Raw genomic sequence first — 22316 nt, forward strand, 5'->3', positions numbered from 1 at the left:
AATTCTTTAAAATTATAATGACATCATCAGATGATGTTAGCATGATGTTGACTATCAAGACAAATCCAAGAATAACAAATAGTGCAAGCTTAACTGAGATGGACCAATTGCAAGATGACATGTGGCAAGTATTCCCCAACTTAGCATGAAAAACAAGGTGTTGACATGGCATAGTGTGCCACATGTTGTAAGGATGCATTCTTGTATGTGACATGGAAACTACTGACTATGCATATGGAGATGCACCTAACTAACATGTGGTAGTAGGCCTTGGATTAGCAGTGATGTGCTTATGTAGTTCCTAGCCAATAGAAAAATTCCACTTGGTAGTGATGTGGTAGGTGCCAAATGAATGGTGAAATAGCACTGACCAGACAATTCAAGAGCCAATGAGAAGCTACCACATGGCAACATGATAGGTGGGACCAATCAGAGGGTGTCACATGGTGCTCGATGTTAGATGCCTATGCAATAGGAAGGCAAATGAGATGTTGACATGTCTTAGCCTAGTCAAAGTGGATTTGACTTGAATGGAATAAACAGGAGAGAATTCAAAATGCAAAAAAAAATGATTTTTTATTATCCTCAAAGTGTTGAATGTGCAAAATTTTCAAATTTAAAGAGGATATAACCTAAAGTTTAAAACATAGATTATGTTTGAATTTTTGCATAAAATATAAAAGGCAAGTGCAGACCAAAGACATGAAGGGATCCTAATTTTCAAGATGAGATTTTAGGCATTTTTGATAACTGAGTATAGAACTTATATATATCACTAGAATTGAGACTGAATGAGCTTTCTAGTTTTCAAGTTTTTTTTTGCATAGGATGCCACTAGTTCAAGTTATGTAAGGATTTGTCTCAGGTGTCCACTTTTTAGTTTCATTCAATTGAGGCAGTTTAGATTTCATTTCTAGCAAGTTGGTGAACTAAATATGTGCTAGATGTAGTAAAAATGCAATTAGGGTCAAGTTTTTTCATTTCCAAGTCAATTGAATCAAGGTATTATTAGTACTTTAGATATTTTGGCAATACAAGGGTTTCCATCATTCATAAGAGATATTTCCAAGTTTGTTACATATAATGATAAAAATCATATCATATTTCATGGGTAGAAAGATGAGAGATGTTTTACAATAGCAAGGAATGAGGATTCAAGAGGACACATGTCACTTCTAGATTAGATCTGGGATTTCATTTCTCTCTTGTATCTTTCCCTTTCTAATCCATTGTAAGGGTTGGTAGTTTCACTATGAGATTATGGGGTTGGTTCTACTTTGTCTATGAGACCACATTGTTAGATCTAGAGCTGTGATTCCACCACATTCTTCACCATATTTCTCTTGTATGAATACTAGTAGTTAAGCTAATATAGATAATTCTTATCTATTTAGTAGTTTCATGAGTTGTTTACATATGTCTTGAATGTATAGTTTCAAAAAAATGAATAAAAATGAGCAAGAATATTCTTAGTTTCATTTTGATTCTCATCTCCTATCTCAGTAATCTACAATGTTATGTGGTTTAGAGACCTAGGGCTTAGAACCATTTGCAAACTATAAGGTTGTATGTCTAAAATATTTTACTATAGGAACAAAGGGCCAAGTAAATTCTTGATGTTTTTGACAAGGTTGTTGGTTATTTGAGAAGGATACTTCATGAAAATGAGGTCTCTATGAACACTAAAGTCTGATTCAGAAAGTGATAGATAGATATGATATCTTGATGTATGGAATATGTCACTAGTATCATAGATGTATGTGTGTAACTCATGGAATTTCCCAATAGATAAGGCATTGATTAGCTACAAGATAAACTTTTTCTTACTACTGCATATTTGGGGTTTTGCTGAAATTAAAATCATGAATCAAATATCTTTCTCTTTAATGTTGAAGGAAATAAAATGGATGCCCTCACTTAGCTTACCAATTTCTTTGGCCATGTTATTAGCCATTTCATGTCTGGGATCTTTGCATAAGTGTTAGAATATTAAGGATTTTATTTTCTTTGTTAGATTCAAGTGTATGTTTTAGCACTATACCATATAAGTGAATTTGAGGTCCACTCATCTAGCTTTTATAACATATGTGATATAACCTAATTCATTTTTTGTTATGAAATATGTTGGAAGGGGTTATAGCTTATCATTTAGCCCCATTTTACCCATTCAAATGAATAAATTAGGTTCTTAGTGGTTGTAGGACCCCTAGGGACACATATTGTCAAAAAATGTGTCAAAAGGGATCATAGGTTATCCTATAAACCTTTTAAAGCCATATGCACAATTATAATGTCTCTAGGGCTCCTGGAACCACTAGATCATATGTTATAATGAAATGTTTCTAAAGGGTTCATAGGTTATCCTATGAACCCTTTCAACCCATTGGAATAAATAAAATGGGTCCCTAAGGGTCTATATGCTATTCAAAAATGTGGTATAAGAGGTCATGGGTTACCCTATGGCCCCTTTTGACCTGTTGGAATAAATGAATCAAAATGAATCAGGTCCCTTGGGTTATCCTATGACCCCTTTTGACCAATTGGAATAAATGATTCAAAATTAATCAAGTCCCTAGGAATCTTAGGACCCCTAGGGACATATGGTATTGTCCACCATATGGAGCTGATGGATTTTAGCTGCTGAAATCCAAGTTGAGTCCTCGATTGGTCGTCCTTTCCATTTGACCAAATACTCTTCATACTGCCTGTTTCTGGTACTCCTACCCACACGATGATCTAGAATGTCTTCTATCTCCTCCTTCTTAGAAGCAGGAATCGAACATGGCTCTAACACCAGCTCCTCATCTACACCATCATCATGATACTCTATTAAATCTGCAATGTTGAAAATGGGAGAAATCTGAATACCATCTGGCAGTTCTACTTCATATGCATTTCCTAAGTCATGTTTCTTCAAAATTTTGCAGGGGCCAAATTTCTTCATTTTCAGCTTGTTGTAAGTACCAACTGGAAATCTTTCTTTTCATAAGTGCACCATGACTAGATCCCCTACTTGGAATTCCTTATGTCTTCTCCTTTGATCAGCCCTAGCTTTATACTCTTGATTCATCTTGATAATGTGTGCTTGAACGTCCTTATGTAGATGCTTGATGTGTTCAAAAAATTCCTCAGCTTTAGCACTTGTCCTCTCCCCTTGTTCTATCTTCCTCAATTCTGGTGCAGTCCTTGGGCTATTCCCATATACAATTTGGAATGGTGATTTTCCAGTACTCCTATCTATAAAGTTATTATAAGCAAATTCTACCTATGGTAGAATCAAATCCCATCCCTTGGGCTTATCCCCAACTAAACATCTCAGCAAATTGCCCAGACTTCTATTTACCACCTCTGTTTGGCCATCAGTCTATAGGTGATGCATGGAACTGAATTTCAAGTCTATTCTCAACTTCTTCCACAATGTCCTCAAGAAATACCCCACAAATTTAGTGTCTCTATCAGAAACTATACTCCTTGGAAGACCATGTAATCTTACCACCTCTTTGAAAAACAAGTCTGCAATATGGACAACATCATGAGTTTTGTGGCATGGAATGAAATGTGCCATTTTGGAGAACCTATCAACCACCACTAATACTGAGTCATTACCCATTTGTGTCCTTGGCAATCCAAGAACAAAATCCATACTTATGTCCTCCCATGGCCTTGATGGAATAGGCAATGGCTGAAATAGGCTAGTATTTTGACCAAACCCCTTGGCAACTTGATGAACCTAGCAACTTTTTACGAACTTCATCACATCCTGTGAAATTTGAGGCCAAAAATAATGTTCTCTAAGAATGGTAATGGTCTTATCTCGACCAAAATTTCCTGCCATCCCTCCACTATGTTTCTCCTTAATCATACTTTCCCTCATGGAACTCCTTGGAATGCACAATTGACTACCTTTGAACAACATGACATCCTGAATCAAATAATCTAACCACTTGGTTCTATCTACAGCAACAGGCTCTTTACAAGCTTTCCATGCTTCAGCAAAATCAGGATCCTCGGGGTACAAATTCTTGAGTTCATCAAACCCAACTACTTCAACTTGCATTACTATAAGCAGTGACTGTCTCCTACTTAGTGCATCTGCAACCCTATTAGATTTTCCACTTCTATGTTTCAACACAAATGTATAACTCTGCAAGAATTCTACCCACTTCATATGCCTCTGATTCAATTTACCTTGGCTATTTAGGTACTGTAATGCCTGATGATCAGTATACAAAAAAAATTCCTTTGGCAATAAATAATGCCTCCATTTCTTTAAGGCCTGAACTATTGCATAGAACTCTTGATCATAAACAAAATACTTCTTCTTTGTATCATTCAATTTTTCACTAAAATATGCAATAGGCTTACCTTCTTGGCTTAATACAGCCCCAATAGCGCTACCACTAGCATCACAATCCACCTGGAATACTTTTCTAAAATCTAGAAGTGCCAACATAGGCTATTCAGTCACCTTCTTCTTCAGCAATTCAAAACTCCTCGCAGCTACTGCAGTCCATTTGAACTCTTTTCTATCCCCTCTTATTGTATCAGTTAGGGGTGCACATATGCCACTGAAATTCTTAATAAACTTCTTGTAAAAACTAACCAAACCATCAAATGATCTTACCTCAGTAGCAAACCTCAGAGTAGGCCATTCCAAGATGGCTTTTACCTTCTCTGGATCCATTTTGAGACCTTCAGGTGATATAATAAACCCCAAATAGACTAATTCCCTTTTTGCAAAGACACACTTCTTTAGATTAATTAACAGTTTCTCTTCCCTTAGCCTTTCAAGGACACTACGAATATGCAGTAAATGTTCTTCCAAAGTCTTGCTGAAAATTAAAATATCTTCCAAATAGACAATAACAAATTTTCCCAAGAACTTCTTAAGTACCTCATTCATGAGCTGCATGAAGGTGCTTGGGATGTTCGTCAATCCAAATGGCATGACTAAACACTCATAAAGACCCTCCTTGGTCTTGAAGGCTATTTTCTACTCATCTCCTTCTCGAATCTGTATCTGATGATAGCCACTCTTCAGATCTATCTTTGTGAAGTATTGAGCTCCACTCAAGCAGTCCATAAGATCATCCATCCTTGGTAAAGGAAACCGGTACTTGATGGTTATCCTATTTATAGCTCAAGAATCTGTACACATCCTCCACTCTCCATCCTTCTTTGGTGCAAGTACTGTAGGTACTACACATGGACTCAGGCTCTCTTGAATCAAACCCTTCCTCAATAGCTCCTAAACCTGTCTATTTAGCTCCTCTATTTCAGTAGGAGTCATCCTGTGAGCAGCCTTGTTAGGCAAACTAGCTCCTGGAATCAGATCTATCTGATGACTGATTTGCCTTACTAGTGGCAATCCATCTGGAACATTATCAAAGATAATATCTCCAAACTCCCCTAGTAAACGTGAAACTTCAAATGGTATTTCACTACTATCTTCTTTATCTTTCCTAGGAATCAAAGCATAGTATATATGTTGATGTTTCATGCCATCTAAAAACTTCCTTCCATCAACAAGAGAAATCCTAGCAATGCTACATACCTTTTCACCTTCCTTTTTCATGGGCTTCAATTTGTGGGGAACTCCATCCTTTGTCAGAGAGTATGTGTTTACATGTCCATCATGTATTGCATGTCTATCAAACTACCATGGTCTACCCAATAATAGATGGAACACATCCATCGAAATAACATCACAGAGAACTTCATTATGGTAGCTCCCAATTTTGAATTTTACTCAACATTGTTCACTTACCAGGACCTTATGATCATCTTTTACCCAAGAAATCCGATAGGACTGGGGATGTTTCTCCCTCTTGAGCTTCAACTTAGAGACCATCTCTTCTGATACCAAGTTATCAGTGCTACCACCATTAATGATCACATCACAACATTTATCCTCACACTTGCATCTGGTACGGAACAAACTCCTCCATTGTCCTAGTTCATTCTCACCACTTAGTAGGACTCTTTCATTTACCAAAGTCTCTCCTCTTTTTGCATCCTCTAAATGTGATGATTGTGCATCCTCATCCACATGAGCAACCCTAGCTTGGCCCTCAGCTCTCCTATCTGTCCTTCCTTGTCATTGAGGGCATTCAAAGGCACGATGACCTTCTTCATTGCAATGGAAACAGGTACCAAAAAAGCCTCCTCTTCCTTGTCCATGTCCTCTACCTCTTCCTCTTTGATTTCCAAAGTCTTGATCATGGGAGCGGTTGAAACCCTCATTCCTCTAGTTTTTGCTAGTACCCACATCTTCATTTTTCTTTTGGGTTTTGTTGCGGCCTCCAGATGATCTACCGCTTCCCCTTCCTCCTTGACCATGCCCTCTTTGTCTTCCTTCAAACCTTTTATTTAGCTTCTCTTCAACTCATAGGGCAAACTAGTATGCTTCTTCAATGCTGGTCATTCTTACCAGACTTAATTCCTCCTGGATGCTAGGTCACAACCCACCGATATAACAAGAAACCTTCTCCTTATTTGCTTCTGCATGCCCTACTCTAATCAAGAGTCAGTAAAACTCTTCTGTATATTCTTGGATTGATCTTCCTGCTTGCTTTAACCCATGCATCTTCTTAAATAGATCAAGCTCGTAGTCCACAGGAATGAACTGCTTCTTCAATTTGTCCACCATGCGATCCCATCTTGTGATCTTCTCCTTTCCCCTTCTAAGTCTTTCCAATTGAACCTCTTGCCACCAAATTTTGGCATGACCTTTTAGTTTGGCCTTTGCAAACTTAACCCTATCTGGGTCCCTTATATCCTCATACTCAAAGTATTCTTCTAGTTCATTGATCCAATCGATCAACTCATCTGGTTTCAGATTTCCTAAAAATATACCCACTTCAATTGTAGGTCTTTTCCCAAACTTAGTAATGGCCCTAAAAAGCCTTTCCTCTACAGGATTCAGAACTTCCCTGTCAACTTCCTCTTCTAGTCCCATTACTTCCTCTTCATTGTCATCCTCACTATTGTCACCTGCGGCAACATTTGCTCCTCTACGAAGCTCCTCTTGCAATGCTTGTACCTGCCTCTAGAGGGCTCTAACCTCCTTAGGATCAATAGCTCTGGCCCTTTCACCATGCTCTCTTCATGGAGGCATCTTCTAACTTGAACCCACTACCACACAGTCCTGGTGCAAACTACCTCACAGTCAGCGCTCTGTCTACACACTCAAGAAAACTCGTTCTGATACCATTTGATGGGGACACAACCCAAGAACAGAATGGACACAACAAAAAAGGGAAATTATATTAACTGAGAAAATAAGCTAGTACAAATAGTACAGAGAAAATAAACTTTAGAACATGCCCTAAGGGCTTACAATAGCATAAATTTGGAGAATATTTCTCCTTTTAGCACCTCCTCTCAAACTCCACTCCGAACTGCCTTTTACAATGCCAAAAATCTCCTTAAATAGACCCTAGAGGGTTAAGGACTAGGAGTACATTCTAGAATATTCTAGTAGGCATCCACCGACCAAATAGAAGGTTCCAGAAGCTGCGTTAGAAGTCGGTGCAATTCTAGAAGAATCCAAAAATGGTAATCGAACTTTCGGGAGGCATAACTTTTGAACCGTAGCTCCGATTGAAGAACCGTTTACATTTTCAGAAAGCTCTCAAAGCGCTCTATAGCCCTATAGACCAGATTTTCTTCTCCCCCATTTTTTGGCCCATTTTGAGGTCATTTAATGCCCCTAACCTGACTTTGAAGCATTCTTAGGGGGTCTCCAAAACCCGAAAAACTGCAATAACTTTCAAACCGTGGGGCCTTTTTACCTGATTCTTTTTCTGGAATGCTCTAAATCATAATTACATTCATTTGGTCAATTCACACCTTTTAGGTCACGAAAATGATGGCCAAATTGCATGCTCCTATTTTTTTGGGATTTTCAAACGCACTGATAGTGGAACTGTGAGAGTTGGAACCTTTATTTGACCCAAATGGGTATCCAAAAATGTAAAGATATGAAATAGAAACTAAGTCTATGTACATTTTTTTTGGTGACATAGGATTGCCCTTATACCTCTGGATGCTCCTGCATCAGTTATCATGAAATATGTCAAAAGTGGTCATAGGATATCAAAAGACCTCTTTGAACCCATTTGAACTATTATAATATGTCCTTATGGGTCTGAGGACCCCTAGTGATATATGTATTAATGAAATGTGTCAATGGTAGGTCATAGGTTGTTATATGTCCCCTTTCAACCCATTCAAACAAATAAAATAGGTCCCTAGGGGTATGTTATCACAAAATGAATTAAAATGGTTCATAGGTTACCCTGTGACCCCTTTCAACCCATATAAATAATTATAACATGTCCCTAGGAGTCTTATGACCCTTATAGACATATATTATCGAGAAATACATAAAAAGGAGTCATAAGTTATCATACCACCTCTTTTGGCCCATTCAAATTAATAAAATATATCCCTAGGGATCCTACAATCCCTAGACACTTATGTTGTCATGAAATTTGTTGGAAGGATTCATAGGTTATCTTATGATACCTTTTAACCTATTTGACCAAATGAATTAGGTCACTATGGGTCCTAAGACCCCTAGGGACATATTTGGTCATGAAATGTGTCAAAAGTAGTCATAGGTTATCCTATCACCTCTTTCAATGTATTTGAACAAATAAAAGAACTCCCTAGGGGTTGTAGGACCCCTAGTGAAGTGTTTTGTCATAAAAATACATTAAAAGGATTAATTAGGTTATTCTATGACCTCTTTCAACCCATTTGAATAAATGAAATAGTCCCTAGGGGTCCTAACATCCTTAGGGATATATGTTGTCATAAAAGGCATCTAAAGTCGTCATTGGTTATCTTATGAACACTTTCAACCCACAAAAAGAAATGAAATAGGTTCCTTGGTGTTTTAAAATATGTAGAGACATATGTTGTCATGAAATGTGTTGAAAGGGGTCATAGGATACTCTATGACCATTTTTAACTCATTTGAATACATGATATATGTTAGTAGGGATCTTAGGACCCTTAAGAACATTAGTTATCATTTAATGGACCAAAATCAGTCATAAGATACCCAACCGAGAACATAATTTATGTCCCTAGTATTCCTAGGACCCCTAAGAACATATGTTGTCTTATAATGTGTTCAAAGGGGTTATGGGATACGCTATGATTCCTTTTGACTAATTCCAACACATTATATATTTTGGTACAGGTCCTAGAATCTCTACAAACATATGTTATCATTTAATGGATCAAAAGGGTTCATAGGGAATACTATGATTTTGACTCATTCAAACACATGATGTATGCCTCTAAGGGTCTTATGACCCTTAGGGACATATGCGATGTGTTGTTATGGGTCCAAATAGGTGATGTGATATGTTATGATCCCTTTTGATTCATTACATGAAAACATATGCTAGAATGGAATACCCCTAGGGACATAAATGTTATGTTTGAATAGGTAGAAAGGGGTCATAAGGTATCCCATGACCTAGTTTGACAAATTACATGACAAAACATGTTCATAGAGTTCATAGGACCCCTAGGGACATGCATGTTGTGTTCCAATGGATTGAATTTGGTAGAATAATTTTTGATGGAATTTCTTTGGGGGAGCATCCTAAGCATTGGAGAGCATATAGCATGATTTATATGTTTCATTCATGACTATGTTTATCATTGATGAAAACATAGTATGGTTTTTGTGAAGATTGAAAAAGTAGCACACAAATATTTAGATCAAACAGTTAATGATTTGATGTTTAGGTGAAGCACAGTTAGGGACATGTTCTTCACTATGTCAAGATGATTAGGTAAAGTACACATGATGTAAGTTGAAGTCATGTAGATGATATGTTTGACTTACAAAGAGAAATATAGAAACAAAATACTTGATAAGAAATTTATTATGATTGGATTGTATCTCCTAACAAAAATAGAATATGGATATAAGAAGTTATAAAGAGATAGAGGATAGTTTGATGATGAAATTTGTGAGTGTGCAAGTCCTAGAGTTGCATGTATGAGAAGTTATGAGGACTATGAGTGGATAGTGTTATGTGATTGCAAAGTAATTAGTTATCTTAATGTAGTCCTATCATAATTAACTAGGAAAGCCTACAGGTATACTCGAGGAATTATTTTGAGGAAATGGTATAAAGAAAAGATGATTTTACTTTTTTAGAAGTGTGTTGATTGTGAAGTGTATGAACAAGAGAAGAGTGCTTGGAAAATGTGAGTAAGTGATTAAAGGGGTTATTAAATGCAAATTTGGTGATCTGTCATCAAGATCAAAAGCATAAGAATTCTGGTTGATAGGATAAAGGCAAAGGAATTATAGTTACAATTAATTTATATTATTCTATAAGGAATAGTATAAAGATCATTTGGATAGTCGATTCATTGGTCTTGCCCATAAAATTGTTTGCACTATAGTTCCATCTTCCTTCTTCAACTCCTAACAAGATTGGAATCTCCTAATAGGGTCAATCATAGATTCCTAATATGGTCAATCCTCTGAAAAGGAATATCTATATTAGTAAATCATGTTGTGGGTATCATCCCTACTAGGCTTTTCCCTCTAATCAAGGGTTTCCCTAGCAAACATATGTAGTTTTATTATGTATGAGTATCTTGGTATGGTTTTTGATTATATTTCTCATATGGTTAAGGATTGGCAAGGTTCATAGTGGTGATAGTTGTTGGATAAATGATTCACCCCCCCCCCCCCCCACCCCCCCCACTCTTAGTTATATTGGTGGACTTTATCTTCTAACAATTGGTATTAGAGCTTTATTTTGTTTAATAGAAAGCTTAATAGCTTTGGGTGATTAATGGTGAGTCACTTTAGAAAAGAAAGTCCTAAGTTAGATAGAAGTAATTATGGTATTCAAAAGATGGAGCTTCTTGGGGAGATATCAAAAATGTGTATTGAATAGAGCATTGATTTTCTAAATCCATAAACCTTTTCTCGCATACAAAAGAATAGAAACAAAAGTAAAGATAAATCCTAATCTAAAGAAGACAAGAACATCAAGGAAGGTATTGATCTTCTTATGAAAAGGGAACCAAATTGTATTATTTCTTTTTTTTTGTACATGTAAAGAGTTCCATCATTTTTTTCATCTAGATGTCCTATGATAGTAAGGAAAACTAGAAAGTATTATCTTTCTGATGAAGATGAAGAATTTAAAGTAAGTATGGAAAGATTCTTGGATGATAATAATGATAAAGATAATTAGCCTAAATTGATTAAGGAAAAGGAAGTAAGAGAAGGGATAACTCTAGTAACTATTTTTGATGATGAGGAAGAGGAAAATCTTAGAATTGTTAGAGAGAATGTAGAAGTTTTCTTTGAGACTAATAGTGACTTGCAAAATGATGTGCAAACTATTGAGGAAAGAGGTGAGAAAATATCAAAACTAAGAGAAAAAATAATAGTTGAGATAGAAACTCCTAGTCCTAACAAGAATCTACCCAAGAATCACCCTCTAGAATAGATCATTGCATGTAAAGAAAAAGGAATGATGACAAGAAATAGAGTACATGAAGTTTTTCCTAGGTTTAGAGATTTTGCAAAACAATGATGGGGTTTTCATTGCACAAGCTAAGTATTTGAAAGACTTACTAAAATTATTTGGCGTGGAAATTTTTAAGCCTAATTTTACACCAATAATAACTAGTCATAAGCTATCTAGTAGGGATGAGACACCTACAATTGAGTATAGGAAATGCAAATCCATGATTGGAGGTTTGCAATATCTAATTGGAGGTTTGCAATCCATGATTGGAGGTTTGCAATATCTAATTCACATCATACCAGATATAGAAAATGTAGTTGGGATTGTAGCTAGATTTAAAGTTGATCCTAAGGAGTATCTTTATGTAGAAGTATATAGGATATCTGGATTATTATAGAGAACATTTCATTATTGGATATGGTATGATAGATCAAGTGATTTCACCTTATATGCTTATACTAATGTGGATTGGTTAGGTAGTATGGTTGATAGAAAAAGCACCATTCGTTGATCATTTTTTTTTGGAGGAAGAATTATTTCTTGGCTAAGAAAGAAAAAAGACTATATTTCATAGAGTGCACTTGAATCATAGTATCTCGCACTAGTAAAAAATTGTAATAAAGTCATGTGGATGAAGAAGATTCTAATGAATATTAGAATAGAAATTTTAGAAACTTTTATCATATATTGTGCTAACAAAATTACAATAAGTATGTCTAAGAATCTTGTATTATATTCTAAGACTAAGCATATATCTATAGAGTATCATGTTTTGAGAGAGAAGGTTTCAAAGAAAGAGATCATATTAGAGTATGGGAGTACTAAATATTAGATCATAGATATCTTTATAAAGCCCTTTCAAAAAGATACATTTTACCACATAAGAGGTATGCTTAGGGTTATGCCATTTCCTACTTTAGAGTAGATGATGTAGAGATTACAACAATCTAGTGGTATAGAGCACTATTGTTAGACTAGACTAAATGCTTATGTTTCCTATATGAGGGAGTATCACAGTTGAGTAGAGTCACCTACGACTTTTGGTAATTGATTTTGAAATGTGTCTTTGGACACTTGATCTAGTTGAAGACTTGAGTACATGATTGACATAATGAATCCTTTTCCATTCATTTCAACAAGGGAGAGAAGAATGCATGAGAAACATCTCCTTAGTATTATAAGAAATATATTGCATAGAGAAACACCATGTATGGGGCATAAGATTCTCTAATGGAAATTATTAATGTATGGGGGAGAGATCATAATCTCCCATGTATAAGAGAAACAATTGTTAATACAAATGGGGAGTAGAATTTAATGGGGGATAAGCTAATAGTTGTTTAGTGTGTGAATAATTGATGACAATCCTAAGACTTTTAGAACATAGTAGTGTTCTAAAGGTTTTGAATTTGATTGGCAAAGAGGATTTGAAAAGAAGAAAAAAAATCAAATGTAGTGGAGTGTTGTTTTGGTATTCTTGGAGCTTAGATGTTTTTCATCTATGTTGCCAACAATGCCGAAGGAGGAGATTGTTATGATGAATGTTGATGGTAATTTTTTGGGGGAGTATCCTAAGCATTAGAGAATATAGGATTATTGATATGTTGTATTCATGACTGTATTTGTTATAGATGAAAACATAGTATGGTTTCTATGAAGATTGGCAAAGGAGAAGATAGTGATCAAGGTCATATGATTAGTGGTTTGATGTTTAGATGAAGAGAGATTAAGGACATGTTCTACACTATGTTTTGATGATGAGGTTAAGAGTGCATAAAGTGAATCAAAGACATAAAAAGGATATATTTGATTTACAAAGAGCAATATAGAGATAGAGTACCTGATAAGAATTTTTTGATGATTGGATTCAATATGCTAATAGAGATAAACTCAAAATATGTGAAGTTATAAAGAGAGAGATAGGATAGTCTAATGATGAAATTAGTGAGTGTTCAAGTCCCAGAGTTACATGTGTAAGAAGTTGTAAAGACTATGAGTTGATAGTGTTATATGACTGAAAAATGATTGATTATCTTATTGTGGTCATATTATAATTAATTGGGAAAGCCTCAAGGCTACCTCAAGGATTTATTTTGATGACATGGTATAAAGGAAAGTTGTTTTCATTGTTTGAGAAGTGTGTTGAGTGCAAAGTGTGTGAAAAGGAGCAAAGTGTTTGGAAAATTCAAGTAAGTGATCCAAGGGATTATTGGATGTGAAGTTAGTGATCTTATACTAAGATTAGAAGGACTAGAAGCCTAGCTAATAGTAAAAAGTAAGAGGAATTACAAGTACAATTTATTTTTATTATTCTACAAGGAATAATACATAGATCATTTGGAAAGTGGGTTCATTTGTATTTCCCTTGAAGCTATTTGGATATTGGGTGCATCTACATTCTACAAATCCTAACATAGACTAATATGTACTAAATGTATTTCATAGACTCCTAATAGGGTCCATCAACTAACAAGGAATATTTATATTAGTACATCATTTTATAGGTATCATTCCAACTAACGTTTTCCTTGTGATCAAGAGTTTCCCAAGTTACATATCTGGTGTTATTGTGTATAAGTATTTTATTATTGTTATTTAGTAAAAACATATATCTATGTCACATGTTAGGATACCAAAACCTATTTTTGTCAAATCTCACTTCTCTCTCAAATTTTTTTATTATAAAAAAAACTAAAAATACTCATTCCTAGGACTCTTATCTTCATGTGTTGTGTTCAAATTGGTCAAAATACTATGACATCTTTAAATCCATTACATGAAAAAACATGTTCATATGGGTCCCAGGACCTCTAGGGTCATACATGTTGTGTTCCAATGGGTGAAAATGGGTTATCAAATACCCTATGACCCCTTCCATCCCATTACATGAAAAAACATGTTCTTAGGAGTCCTATGAGCTGTAGGAAAATATGTTGTCATGTAATGGGTCAAAAGGGTCATAGGATACTCTATGATCCCTATCCTATGACCTCTTTTGACACATTGGAACACAATATGTATGTCTATGGGGGTCTTAGGACCTTTAGGAGCATATGCTATCATTTAATAGGTTGAAAGGGGTCATATGATACTCTATGATCCCTTTCTATGCATTAAAACACAAGATGTATGTCCCTAGACATTTGAGGCCCCTAAGAACATATCTTGTTGTATAATGGGTTGAAAGAGGTCAAAGGGTATCCCATGACCCCTTTGGACTTATTGGAATAGAACATGTGTCTCCCTCAAGGGATCCCAAAGAATTTACTATATAATAAATTTTACCAGCTATATATAATAATTGGTCACCTCCACCCCCTACAAATTATTATATAACTATATTATACTAGGACTATATAACTTAAAAATTGGTCCCCACTACTTTTATTTTTGAATTTGGCACCATGATTTTGGCATATAGATCAGGTACCCCTTATGAAATCAAGTACCCATTCTCCAATCAAATACTCATTCTCCAATTGGGTACCCATTCCCAAATAAAGTACCCAATAAGAAAAGATATTACTTTTTTGGTTTAGTATTAGGATGGGTATGAAAAAATTCAAAGTAGATTTTGAAACACTTTTATATGTTTCAAAACTATATATTTTTCACATCTTTAGTTTTAGGCACACCATGATCCTACACATGCCCTAGACCTTTGTGGAAGAAGTGTTGAAGAGATTAGGATTTAAGGGAAAGTTTACTAATATGATCATGTGTTGTATTAACACCACAAAGTATGTTTCTCTTAATAATGGGGCTCCTACTAGTTTCTTTTCTATGGGCATGGCCCTAAGACAAGGAGATCCTTTATCCCCCTATATTTTTATTTTGGTGGCTAAGATTGTTGGTAGGAATCTTTCCAAATACAATGATGGAAAAGCTAAAAAATGTTTTAAAGTTTCTCATATCCTAGTCTTCTCTACTCGCCAACAATATTTGGATTGCACTATCACATTTAGGGTTTCCTAGAAGAGGGAAGCAAAAAGGTGAAACTATCTTCTAAACGACTTTCCTACAATTTCATGGCAAAAAATTAATCGTCAAAAGAGTAAGATGTTCACTTTTAATACCAATAGTTCTCTACAAGTAGAGATATCTAATATCCTAAGCTATGACATATCCTTTTCTTTAGACAACTATATTAGTCTCCCTAATTCTCTTATGAAGCCTCACTTATCCTTTTTCAATAATATTATTGAGAGAGTCTAAAAAAACCTTAAAGGATGGAAAGAAAAACTTATTAGCCATGGGGGAAACATTAACTCCTTAAAGCCTAACTCTAAAAAATCCTTGTGTACTCATTTCTATGATAGTTATGGAAACATGAGTTGTTGAAGTCTTGCAATAAATACAAAAACACTTTTTGTGGGCTAGTACTAAGAAAAAAGGGAAAATGTCCCTCGTTAAGTGGAAACCATTTTGTAAACCCAAAGCTCAAGATGGTCTTGAAATAAGAAAATTAAAGGAAATGAATAGAGCCCTCATCTATAAGATAAGATGGTAGTTTATTGAATGGGGGGAAACTAGGCTAAAATTTTATAGGAAAAGTATATGCCCCATTCCCTTACTGGTTCTATGCTTTGAGAGAAGAAATGTTACTAGCTCATCTTTCCTCTAGGAAGATAAAAAAAAACTAAAGAACATACTAAGAAAGGGGAGTAAAAAAGTATTTGGTAATAGAATCAATTTCTTCTTTTGGTATGAGATATGGAAGTAAGATAGACAATGAGAGGATGTCTTCCTTAATAGCTTGATGCAAGAATAGTTAAATATAACATTAAGGGAGAAAGTTGGTGACTATCTAGTCTTGGAAGAGGGTGGATCTAGTTGGGTGTACCTAATAAATAATTGGAAGAGACATAGGAAAATGAGGATAATACCTAATGTAAGTGAATTAGAATTTGAAGAATGAATAATTTTCTTTTGAGTCCATAGTTTTTCAATTCCACATCTGGAGATAGATTGATATGAAGATACACTAGTAATGGTTCCTTTGTTATTAAAATTTCCTACCATTCCCAAAGTTTATGTGAAGGAAGAGAACCTAAGATTTTTCCTAGACTCAACTGCTTCTAGTGGGAAGTCATACATAACAAAATTATTACCCTTGACAACCTCTCTAAACATGGGATATACCTACCTAATAGATCAATACTATGTGAAATGGGAGAAGAATATATAGACCATTTTTTCTTGAGTTGTTCCTTTTTCTTTGACCTATGGAGTCTTGTGTTTCAATCTCTACATTTTGAATGGATTATTCCTAAATAATTTAAGGATTTAGTTTTCTTTTGGACATACTCTCCTATTCCCAATCATGTTCTAATTAATCTTAGGTAAAAAATCCTCTCTACGGCTCATTGTAAATGAAGGAAAGAAATGAATAATAGAACCTTTAGGGGGGGAGAGTAAATATGTGATTGAGTTGTTTCATATGGTTATGAGATTGGTCAATGATAGTGTCAATGCTGAATCTTTTTCAAAATTCTTTGATTTCCCCTCTCTTTGTGAAATCTTAATCAAAGAAACTTTGCATATTAATTAGATTCTCACTAATTTGAACTAGTTGAACATATGAAGAAGGAAACTAAATGGATCCCTCTAGACCTAAACTAGTTGAAATGTAATGTAGATAGATGCTCAAAAATTAATCTAGGAATTTCATGTATAGAAGGGTTGGTAAGGTATAATAGAGGAGAAATGCTTCAAGGTTTTGGAAAATATATTCATATCAACTCTAATAAGTATGTTGAAGGGTTGGCTATGTGGCATATTATTAATTCCCTTCAGGAGCTAAGGGCTAAAAATGTTATTTTGGAAATTAACTTGAAACTTATAGTTGATATCCTCTCAAATAAAGCTAACAGTCCCTAGAAAATTCTTAGTCTAATGGATGACTATAAGTGTAGTTAGCTAATTTTAGTGAAGTCAAGATGAGACAAACTCTAAGAGAAGGAAATGGAGTTTTGGATTGCATTACTATGTGGGGTTTGGGTTGCTCAGAGGGGAAAGTGATTAGTGAATTTAATTGCCTAGAATAACTCAAAATTATTTCAATTAATGATACAAATGAAAATTTCTAAGTGTCAATCAAAGAAGTGTCTTCTTACTATAAGGAAAATTACAACTGAAAATGTTACCATTTCCACATAACTGATAATAGATCTAAAATAAATATGTAATTAAAATAAAATGCTAGAGAATATACAACATACCCACAAAATTGTGACACAAGATATACCCTAGGAAACCCTCATTGAGGAAAAAAATTCCCAACCTCCATAAGCTTCTATCACCAAGTATTATTAAGCAAAAACACCACTACAATACAACCATGGAAATCTTTGAAAGCCATAGCTACAACCAAGCAATCCATTTGAATAAGAATTAATCTACACATCCCATGCCATGCTTCCAACCTTCACAAATGTCACCTTAGCTAACCATTCTAGCCTTCTCTTGCTCAGCTTTTATTTTTTCCTCTTTTCCCTTCTCACCTTGTCTCTAGATATCAAGCCCCACAAAACCATTATGTGATATCATATAAATCATGTGCTAAACCCATGTTCTATAAAACCCTATTTACTTGCATTTAGTATTGGACATTTAATTATTTTTCTCAATATTAAATAATTAAATCAAATATTATCACAATGTTATAGTACAAATCATTAAGAATATTCCATGGGAATATGTACATGTTGAATGTTCATCTAGGTATTCCTAGGTGCAATATTATATAATATAATATAGACAATATTATAAAATTTGTGCAACAAACATAATCTCAACAATCACCCACTTGTTGAATACATTTCGTAGGGTCAATTTATAGCCACATAAATGAATAAGGAAACAATCCCTCCTAACACTTCCACCATCATGGATTAAAGTACACTATGTGCTCCATCTTGGTGCCCATAAGAAAATTAAAGTATCCATCATCTCAAAGATTAATGATGCCACCTTCTATTATGCCACTACTGCTAGACATACATAAAATCCATCCAATGACAAAACCACCCAACCTATCACATAAAAATTATAAAATATTGTACCAACTAAGATGTCAACTATAAAAAACTTATTCAAAGGTAATTAGATGTGTCTATTGCTATCAAAATATCCATAGCTGAAATAGCACCCACAATCAGTGCCAACTCTTCCAATTCATACCTCAAAAAGTATACAAAGTGAATATCACATCATCAACATATCTAATTTGTAATCTACAATCAAAAGCCTCAAGAGAAGTACATGCCACATATATACCAAAAAGATCTCACTACTAAAGATAATGTCAAATCTATAACTAATTGACTCATAACATCTCATAGAAGTGAATTCATGTAGTATCAAGAACATCCACAATCCATAAACCAATGACCTACAAAAAAAACCCCATAAAATGTCTCCAATATTCTCCCAAGTTCTCCAAAACCAAGAAAGGAAAGAGATAAATAAATAACAATTTTGTCTCTCACATGACATATATAAATACAAAAACAATAATTACAATCTCCAAACAATCTCAAATCCAATGTATGTGAAACTAAACATCTAGGTATACAAAGTGAATAGGTATTTATCCATACCTCAAAAGGTATACAAAGTTAATATCACATCATCAACATATCCAATATGTAACCTACAATTAGAAGCCTTAAGAGAAATGCATACCAGATATGTACCAAAAATATCCCACTACAAAAGATAATGTAAAATTTATAACCAATTGACTCACAACATCTCATAGAACTGAATCCATGTAGTAACAAGAACATCCACAATACATAAACCCAATGACCTAGAAAAAGAATCTCATAAAAAGTCTCCAATAGTCTCCTAAGTTCTCCAAAACCAACAATGGAAAGAGATAAATAAATAGCCATGTTGTCTCTCACATGAAATATATAAACACAAACTAGTCATCACAATGTCCAACCAATGTCAAATCCAATGCATATGAAATTGAACATCTAGGAAGATAATTGAGACCAAAGATGAACCATACAAATCATGACAAACACCTCTAGATGGAAAATGTGCCAAGCAAGATCTCCTCCATAAAACCCCATCCAAGAAACCACAAAAACACCCATAACATACCATATAATGAATCATATATGTGCACCTCTCACAAGAAGATCAAACTCATAAACCATTCCTAAACCAAGGAATAAGCCCAATATAAAAATATCTCCCAAACTCAACTAGAATAACAACATATGCACAAGGAAATAACCAATGCTAAACCATATCTCAAATGAACCCTCTAGAACTAAGTCATTTACCATAGCTCAAGATGCATATAATTGAAAGACAAGCATAAATGTAATGCACCTAAGAGAAATAATGGTTTGTACCTCTCAAATAGTAAATTTCCAAGTAGACCAAGAGTAGGGAATAGAAATTCTCATCGAGATATCCAAATCTCCAACCAAGATTCACCTAAGAAAAACATCCTCTCAAGTCCATATTAGGTAAATTCTCTTCAGAATTCCTATTGAAATTAAGCAATTATCCCAAAAAATACTTATCTAATCCAAGAGAATGTGGATCACCACTGTCTCTAAGTATTCATGAGTATCTATAACCAATCAATCCATGCTAGCTACAAATGCAACATAGAAATATCATGAAGTATCCATCAAATGATCAATGTACTCAATACCATTAAATTAAACCAAGATCAATGTCAAAGTTCCAACCATAGACTTAGGAACATAAACATGAGAACATGATCTAACCTATCTCAACTAAAGAGATAAAATGCTCAGTATGAACATACCATAACATGTCAAAACTCTAAATATATATCAATCTATATACAGTGACATAATAATGAAAGCAACCTAATACCAAGTATAGCATTTTGAATGAAAGAATAAATCACATCTTTACCAAGAAACTAATGATTCATCAAGATGAAACCATCTCTAAAAATGATGAAGAACTAAGCACACCATGCAAATGTCAAAGATGCTTCTACAACAACAAGATCTAAGACATTTTGGCTATCTATATTTTTGTCTACTTTTGATGGTCAGGTATGGCCTTTTTTTTTTTCTATTTCTTTGATGCTAGACCTTAAATTTCAATAGTATTTTTTTGTTAATTGGTGGGTTTCAAGATCGCCTATAAAAAAAAAAATTTTGCTTAATCAAAAACAAGATCTAAGACATTCTCCAACATCTAAAAACACTCAATAAATGTATCAATCCTAATAAATCTAACTCAAATATGGTACCACATCACCCATAGTATCATAACATTCATCTCCTAAATGAAGATCCTCTAGAAATACAAACATAACCAAAGTGTCAATACCAAGTGAAACAAAGATCTCCAAACAAGGAAGATGCAAGCCAAATCAGGAACTAATCCCTCACTACTACCTCATTAATGTCACAAGCCCCCACTAAATTGTGTATCTAAGCTATCCATGAAATCATGATTTAAAAACATCCTTGAAACATGAGAATCAGCCAAGGGATAAAACCATCAAAGAAATCATAGTACACATCATGAGCTCCTTTGAAGAAATCAGACAACTATGATTCTCAACCAATAAGATATATACGACCATAACCAAATTAGGAATTCAGACCAATGAACATCAATAATATACTTGCATATCCAATCATGTCATGACAAAATCTATGGCACCATGATCACATCCATGAACTAAGAATCTAAAACTTAGAGTGTCCACCATGTCAGCATAAAATAGTCAACCATAATCCTTCACCATGATTGTACCATGTAACAACATCTTATCCCCTTTACATGAAGAAAAATAAAAAAATCATGTGACTAAGGGCATAGACAACCCAAATCAAGGACACCTATCTTTATATGCATCAATAATGAAAAATAAAATGGTAAAGATAACCCATAACCAAGTCATAAATACAATTTGTAAGTATAGACCACTTAAAACACTACACAACTTATAGACCCAACAAGTCATCATACATATCCAGATTTACCATATCATCATAAGACCAATCTAAAAGATAAGTTGAGTATAAAATGACATCAAATCTCAAATCTCAGAAATATCTAATGTCATGAATCCACAATGTTACGATAGGTAATATATATCATAAAACATTTAGATAAATGTATCACCAAATAAACCATGCCAAATCTACACCAAATCTAAGAACTTGTTTAGATCTCTCTAATAGCTTCCTATTCACTTTTTGAAGTCTAAAATCCAACTCCATATGCCCAAGTTATGATCAAATATGTTCTCAAGGAAAACAACATCAAAATTTCAAGCACTTAAAACCTAACAAAATGTCAAAATCATCAAATGAAACCTACACCAAGTTGTAGTGCTTTGAATTAGCTTTGTAACAACTATAAGAAGTCTAAAATATGACATATTGAGAGAAAGTTATGGACACTTTATCAAGGTAGTCTTTTGACCATTTTAATGATAATTTTTTTTTTGTGATAAAAATTCTGACGAGATTAAATTTTTTGGGTGTCACAGGCTTAAACAAAAAGCCCTTTTCATTTTTCTATCAACATGACCAAAATAAGGCATATTATACATCAAAATTTATGGAAAAACCAAAATAAATTCAATGGTGAGGTCTCTTTTTGTGGAAGAGGTCATTTTTGCAAACTCCCTCCTAAAAACCTCATTTAAATGAAACATCCACAAGATCCTTTTAACCAACAATTTCATATTCCCAAAATTTTCCAATATCCCATCATAAAAAAAATATATATATCCTCATATAATAAATAAGAAACCTAGAAAGCCTATATGTC

Source organism: Cupressus sempervirens, chromosome 9 (assembly GCF_028749045.1).
Source record: "Cupressus sempervirens isolate cs-2001-9-10 chromosome 9, ASM2874904v1, whole genome shotgun sequence".
Taxonomy (NCBI): domain Eukaryota; kingdom Viridiplantae; phylum Streptophyta; class Pinopsida; order Cupressales; family Cupressaceae; genus Cupressus; species Cupressus sempervirens.